This window comes from Arachis ipaensis, chromosome B6 (genome assembly GCF_059453495.1).
Source record: "Arachis ipaensis isolate K30076 ecotype BB chromosome B6, ASM5945349v1, whole genome shotgun sequence".
Classification (NCBI taxonomy): domain Eukaryota; kingdom Viridiplantae; phylum Streptophyta; class Magnoliopsida; order Fabales; family Fabaceae; genus Arachis; species Arachis ipaensis.
Window position 1 is genome coordinate 36,786,973 of NC_142441.1, and position 7,920 is coordinate 36,794,892.

The following is a 7,920-nucleotide window of genomic DNA, read 5'->3' on the forward strand; positions in this document are numbered from 1 at the left end:
CATAAGTGAAAGGTTCAGGCATGGCCGAATGGCCAGCTCCCACGATCTAAGAACCAGACGTCCCAAGATGTCAAATACAATAGTAAAAAGTCCTATTTATACTAAACTAGCTACTAGGGTTTACAGAAGTAAGTAATTGATGCATAAATCCACTTCCGGGGCCCACTTGGTGTGTGCTTGGGCTGAGCTTGAAGTTTCCATGTGGAGAGGTCATTCTTGGAGTTGAACGCCAGTTTGTAACGTATTTCTGGCGTTCAACTCTGGCTTGTAACGTTTTTCTGGCGTTTAACTCCAGACAGCAGCGTAGAACTATCGTTCAACGCCCTTTTACGTCGTCTAAACTCGGCCAAAATATGGACTATTATATATTTCTGGAAAGCCCTGGATGTCTACTTTCCAATGCAATTAAAAGCGCGCCATTTGGAGTTCTGTAGCTCCAGAAAAGCCACTTTGAGTGCAGGGAGGTCAGAATCCAACAGCATCAGCAGTCCTTCTTCTACCTCTGAATCTGATTTTTGCTCAAGTCCCTCATTTTCAGCCAGAAAATACCTGAAATCACAGAAAAACACACAAACTCATAGTAAAGTTCAGAAATATGAATTTAACATAAAAACTAATGAAAATATCCCTAAAAGTAACTAGATTCTACTAAAAACATACTAAAAATAATGCCAAAAAGCGTATAAATTATCCGCTCATCAAACCCCCACATTCAAACTCTAAGTTTGGTGTTGGAAGGTTCCAACATTGCTCTGAACATCTGTGAGGCTCCATGAGAGCCACTGTCAAGCTATTAACATTAAAGAAGCGCTTGTTGGGAGGCAACCCAATTTTTACTTATCTATGTTAAATTTCTTTTTTTTATTGTTATTTTATGTTTTCTGTAGGTTGATGATCATGTGAAGTCACAAAAACAATTTAAAAAGCAAAAACAAAGTGTAAAATAGAATGAAAATCAGAACACCCTGGAGGAGATAGTTACTGGCGTTTAAACGCCAGTAAAGGTAGCAGAATGGGCGTTAAACACCCAGTCTGGCACCATTCTGGGCGTTTAACGCTAGAAAAGGGCACCAGACTGGCGTTTAACGCTAGGAATGGGCAAGAAGCTAGCGTTAAACGCCAGAAATGGGCAGCAGCCTGGCGTTTAACGCTGGGATTGGCAGAAAGGGGCGTTTTGCACGCCACTTGGTGCAGGGATGAGATATGCTTGACACCTCAGGATTTTTGGGCCCCACAGGATCCCCACCTACCCCACCACTCTCTCTCTTCTTCACCCATTCACCAATCACCTCAATACCTCTTCCCCAAAAACCCCTCACCTATCAAATCCCACCATTCTCTTCACCACTCACATCCATCCTTTATAAAACCCCACCTACCTCACCATTCAAATTCAAACCACTTTCCCTCCCAAACCCACCCTCTATGGCCGAACCATACACACCCCTCTCACCCTATATAAACCCATCTTCACTCCTTCATTTTCATAAACACCACTTCTCCCCCTTGGCCGAAACACAAGGCCCACTCCATCTCCTCTATTTCTTCTTCTTCTACTCTTTTCTTTCTTCTTTTGCTCGAGGACGAGCAACCTTCTAAGTTTGGTGTGGTAAAAGCTAAAGCTTTTTGTTTTTCCATAACCATTTATGGCACCAAAGGCCGAAAAAACCTCTAGAAAGAGGAAAGGGAAGGCAAAAGCTTCCACCTTCGAGTCATGGGAGATGGAGAGATTCCACTCAAGGGTGCATCAAGACCACTTCTATGAAGTTGTGGCCAAGAAGAATGTGATCCCCGAGGTCCCTTTCAAACTCAAAAAGAATGAGTATCCGGAAATCCGACATGAGATCCGAAGAAGAGGTTGGGAAGTTCTCACCAACCCCATTCAACAAGTCGGAATCTTAATGGTTCAAGAGTTCTATTCCAATGCATGGATCACCAAGAACGATGATCAAAGTGTGAACCCAGACCCTAAGAATTGGCTTACAATGGTTCGGGGGAATTACTTAGATTTTAGTCCGGAAAATGTAAGGTTGGCATTCAACTTGCCTATGATGCAAGGAGATGCACACCCCTACACTAGAAGGGTCAACTTTGATCAAAGGTTGGACCAAGTCCTCATGGACATATGTGAAGAGGGCGCTCAATGGAAGAGAGATTCAAGAGGGAAGCCAGTTCAACTAAGAAGGCATGACCTCAAAGCCGTGGCTAGGGGATGGTTGGAGTTCATCCAACGCTCAATCATTTCCATTAGCAACCGGTCCGAAGCTACTATAGACCGGGCTATCATGATACATAGCATCATGATTAGAGAGGAAGTAGAAGTTCATGAGGTTATATCCCAAGAACTCTACAAGGTGGCGGACAAGTCCTCTCCTTTGGCAAGGTTAGCCTTCCCTCATCTCATTTGTCACCTTTGCAATTCGGTTGGAATTGACATAGAGGGAGATATTCTCATAGATGAGGACAAACCTATCACTAAGAAAAGGATGGAGAAAACAAGAGAACCTCATCAAGAGCATGAGGAAATTCCTCATCATGAAATCCCTGAGATGCTTCAAGGGATGCATCTTCCTCCACAAAACTATTGGGAGCAAATCAACACCTCCCTAAGAGAATTAAGTTCCAACATGGGACAACTAAGGGTGGAGCACCAAGAGCATTCCATCCTCCTCCATGAAATCAGAGAAGATCAAAGAACCATGAGAGAGGAGTAACAAAGGCAAGGAAGAGACATTGAGGAGCTCAAGCACTCCATAAGATCTTCCAGAGGAAGAACAAGCTGCCATCACTAAGGTGGACCCATTCTTTAATTTCCTTGTTCTTTATTTTTCTGTTTTTTCGAAAATTGTGCTTTATGTTTGTGTTTGTGTCTTTATTACATGATCATTAGTGTCTAAGTGTCTATGCCTTAAAGCTATGAAAATGAATCCATCACCTTTCTTAAATGAAAAATGTTTTCAATTGAAAAAGAAAAAGAAATGCATGAATTTCAAATTTTAAAACAGTTTAATTATTTTGATGTGGTGGCAATACTATTATTTTTCTGAATGAATGCTTGAACAGTGCATATTTTTGAATTTGATTGTTTATGAATGTTAAAATTTTTGGCTCTTGAAAGAATGAAAGGAAAAAGAGAAATGTTATCTGATGATCTGAAAAATCATAAAATTGATTCTTGAAGCAAGAAAAAGCAGTGAAAAGCTTGCGAAAAAAAAGAGAAAAAGAAAAAGAAAAGCAAGTAGAAAAAGCCAATACCCCTTTAAACCAAAAGGCAAGGGTGATAAAAAGGATCCAAGGCTTTGAGCATCAGTGGATAGGAGGTCCCACAGGAATAAAATCCTGGCCTAAGCGGCTAAACCAAGCTGTCCCTAACCATGTGCTTGTGGCGTGAAGGTGTCAAGTGAAAACTTGAGACTGAGCGGTTAAAGTCGAGGTCCAAAGCAAAAATAAGAGTGTGCTTAAGAACCATGGACAGCTCTAATTGGGGACTCTAGCAAAGCTGAGTCACAATCTGAAAAGGTTCACCCAGTTATGTGTCTGTGGCATTTATGTATCCGGTGGTAATACTGGAAAACAAAGTGCTTAGGGCCACGGCCAAGACTCATAAAGTAGCCGTGTTCAAGAATCAACATACTTAACCAGCAGAGTCAGTAACACTATCTGGATTCTGAGTTCCTATAGACGCCAATCATTCTGAACTTCAAAGGATAAAGTGAGATGCCAAAACTGTTCAGAAGCAAAAAGCTAAAAGCCCCGCTCATCTAATTAATACTGATCTTCATAGATGTTTTTGGAATTTATTGTACATTCTCTTCTTTTTATCCTATTTGATTTTCAGTTGCTTGGGGACAAGCAACAATTTAAGTTTGGTGTTGTGATGAGCGGATAATTTATACGCTTTTTGGCATTATTTTTAGTATGTTTTTAGTATCTTTTAATTAGTTTTTATTATATTTTTATTAGTTTTTATTTAAAAATCACTCTTCTAGACTTTACTATGAGTTTGTGTGTTTTTCTGTGATTTCAGGTATTTTCTGGCTAAAATTGAGGGACCTGAGCAAAAATCTGATTCAGAGGCTGAAAAAGGACTACAGATGCTGTTGGATTCTGACCTCCCTGTAATCAAAGTGGATTTTCTGGAGCTACAAAAGCCCAATTGGCGCGCTCTCAATTGTGTTGGAAAGTAGACATCCTGGGCTTTCCAGAAATATATAATAGTCCATACGTTGCCCGAGATTTGATGGCCCAAACAGGCGTTCCAAGTCAGCTCAAGAATTCTGGCGTTTAACTCCAAAACTGGCACAAAAGCTGGAGTTAAACGCCCAAACTGGCACAAAAGCTGGCGTTTAACTCCAAGCAAAGTCTCTACACATGGAAGCTTCAATGCTCAGCCCAAGCACACACCAAGTGGGCCCGGAAGAAGATTTCTGCATTAATTACCTATTTCTGTAACCCTAGGCTACTAGTTCTCTATAAATAGGACCTTTTGCTATTGTATTTCACACACTTGATATACTTTTAATCTTTGAGAGTCTTATGCACGTTTGGAGGCTGGCCTCACGGCCATGCCTGAACCTTGTTCTTATGTATTTTCAACGGTGGAGTTTCTACACACCATAGTTTAAGGTGTGGAGCTCTGCTGTTCTTTATGAATTCATGCAATTACTACTGCTTTCTATTCAATTCACGCCTACTTCTTCTCTAAGATATCACTTGTTCTTCAACTTGATGAATGTGATGATCCGTGACACTCATCATCATTCTCACCTATGAACGTGTGCCTGACAACCACCTCTGTTGTACCTTCGATTGAGTGTGTATCTCTTGGGTTTCTGATCTAAGATTGGAACCTTCGTGGTATAGGCTAGAATTAATGGCAGCCATTCCTGAGATCCGGAAAGTCTAAACCTTGTCTGTGGTATTCCGAGTAGGATCTGGGAAGGGATGACTGTGACGAGCTTCAAACTCGCGATTGTGGGGCGTGTGACAGACGCAAAAGGATCAATGGATCCTATTCCGACATGATCGAGAACCGACAGCTGATTAGCCGATGTTGTGACAGAGCATCAGGACCATTTTTACTGAGAGGACGGGATGTAGCCATTGACAACGGTGATGCCCAACATAAAGCTTGCCATGGAAAGGAGTATGAATGATTGGAAGAAGGCAATAGGAAAGCAGAGGTTCAAGGGGAACAAAGCATCTTCATACGCTTATCTGAAATCCACCAATGAATTACATAAGTATCTCTATCTTTATTTTATGTTTATTTTCATCACCTTAAACTCCATAACCATTTGAATCCGCCTGACTGAGATTTACAAGATGACCATAGCTTGCTTCAAGCCGATAGTCTCCGTGGGATCGACCCTTACTCACGTAAGGTTTATTACTTGGACGACCCAGTGCACTTGCTGGTTAGTTGTGTGGAATTGTGACAAAGTGTGATTCACGTTTAAGAGCTCCAAGTCCTTTGGCGCCATTGTTGATGATCACAATTTCGTGCACCACGCAACAACCAAAATAAGGGTATCCACAATAGCAAATATGTACAATAATCCCAAAATAATCTCAAAGATAAAGTGAAAAATAAAATAAAGTAGCAGAACTAGAAGATAAATGTCTGAAAGTTCACCACACAAATGCTATCCACCGACGAATGGTGACCTCCCCACACTTTAGGATGAAGCATCATCCTCGATGCTACTACTGAAGCTCGGGATGGGGGTCAACAGTCACGCCGGGCTGTGGCTTGGGCTCAGGCTCAGGCTGTGGTACTGGCTGTGAGTCCTCAGGGGGCTGCTGAACCTCTGTGGTGGCCTGTGTCTCTGGTGGTGCCTCCTACTGAGTCGGCTCCTCAACATGCTCCTCCTCCTGATCCTGCTCATCAGAGGCAGGAGAGTCTGGGAGCGGGGGTAGCTCAATACCCTGTGATATGAACACCTGGTCTATGCGATTGAGACGTTGCATGATACGATGCTCGCTACGCTCCATGAAGCAAAATATGCACTGTACCAACAGGTATGTCGGCTCAGGTGCTGGCGGTGGTAGCAAGGATGCTGCGGCTGAAGTAGAGGAGGGTCCTGCTACTGCTGCTGATGATGAAGGCTGAGCTACCTCCACCACTACTCTGGCTCGAGAACGGTGTCTGGGTGGAGGCTTCTCATGCACCCACCCACCCCATGGAATAGTAACCTCCTTATCGTCGTCATCTGGGGATGGTGGTGTCACATCATCGTCCTCCCACGGAACATCAGCTAGCTCAATCATGCTGGTGACCAGTGTAGGGAATGGCAAGAGGCCACGGATATGCGCATGCCACATGCTCTGCTGGATCAACCAGGGGAAGTCTACCTCCTTCCCCTCCATGACACAGCCAATAAGAACTGGCATATCCATCGGAATCTCTGAGAAGTGAGTGGTGGGCAAGACATAATGGGTGAATATATGCTGCCAAGTCTTAGCCTCCCTCGACAGATAAGTGAATAGCATCCCCTTGGGCTTTTTGTTTCCAGAATCCATCACCCAAGGGGCGTCCGGTGTGGCAATCACGCGCTTCAGTGCCTCATAATCAAAAGTCATGCAGTGGATAGCTACCTCTGCCTGCTGACAGGCGCATAGGTCACCAGTACGAGGTCGGCAAAGCAATGCCTCCCCAATAGCTGCCTCGGTGATCAAAATCTCCCTACCCCTCAGGTGGACTGAATCAAGAGTGGCACGAAAGAAGTTGCAGTAGAACTCCCTCACCCACGAAGTGTTTATCCTCCCCAAATCTCTATCAACAAAGTCCAAGCCCAAATCCAGAATACGACTATTGATGGTGCATCTCACATCATTGGGAAGGACCAGATTCTTCTCAATGTTCAGATTCGTCTTCCGGTATTTGGGGAAGCGAAGCTCACAGTAAAGGTTGGGAAACTTGATTGGGTCAGTGGATGGGAGTAGCTGATTCTCTTTGTCCACTTCATTCAGTGGATTCTTAGCATAGTTTGCGTAAGGTGAAGGGGTAGAGGCTTTAGAGCACTTCCTCTTCTTTGAGATGGTAGCTATGGCTTTTCCTTTTTCTGACATCCTAAAAACAGATGTGATATGATATAAGCAGCTAGCCAAGTAGATATAAAGCACTCAAGGTAAGACATATTCATGAAGTGAGTGAAGAAAAGAAAATTCTTGGAATGCAAGTAACAAAATTCAGAATTCAAATCAAGTCATAAACCAAGAATTCAAACCACAATTGCACAATGCTTTGTGTATTAAGCCTAAGAAACGCCATATCCAAAAGAATGATCAAAAGAGTTAAGTTTAAAACCAAAAGAGAAGTTAGTTGGTTAAACAAGTTAGAAGTTATAAAAGTGGATCAAAGATTAGCGGAACGACGGTTCTTGGCTCAATTCAAAAGAAAAGCACAAAGTATGTTGTAAGCACACTCAAAATCATGAGGGACATTTAGTCATTGATGATGAAATATGAAAATTTGCACAAGAGCATGTATATGGGAGTTAAATCCTCAATCAATGCAAAGGTCACTAGGCTCGTCTTAATTGGTGTTGGTAAAGTCAAAATATTAAAAAAAAGTTAACCAAGAAGCATTCAACACCAAATCCAACGAGGCATAAAAGTCACAGGTTGAAACAAGAATGGAAAACCTCATGATCTATGTGACTTAATGCAAATTAGGCATGAATAGAATGAACCAATTCAGCCACATAGATTAAAACTTTCAATCTTGTGAGTTTATGCAAAAGAGGCTTAAATTTTCCAAAGAATTTCAAATTCATGGTTAATCTAAAAATTTATTCAAACTACTCAATGCATAGAAGTAAACCAGCAATGTAAACAAGCAAATAATATGATAAGCATGACCAAAACTTGTAAACAAGTTCTTGAGGAGTTTCCAAAACCATTTAGCAAACAAAATTC

At 42.1% G+C, this 7,920-nt stretch overlaps 1 pseudogene; it reads right to left on the bottom strand.

Moving 5' to 3' along the window:
- Positions 1-5,678: 5,678 nt before the first annotated feature.
- On the bottom strand, positions 5,679-6,184 carry LOC148555151 (uncharacterized; annotated as a pseudogene).
- Between the last annotated feature and the right edge of the window lie 1,736 nt (positions 6,185-7,920).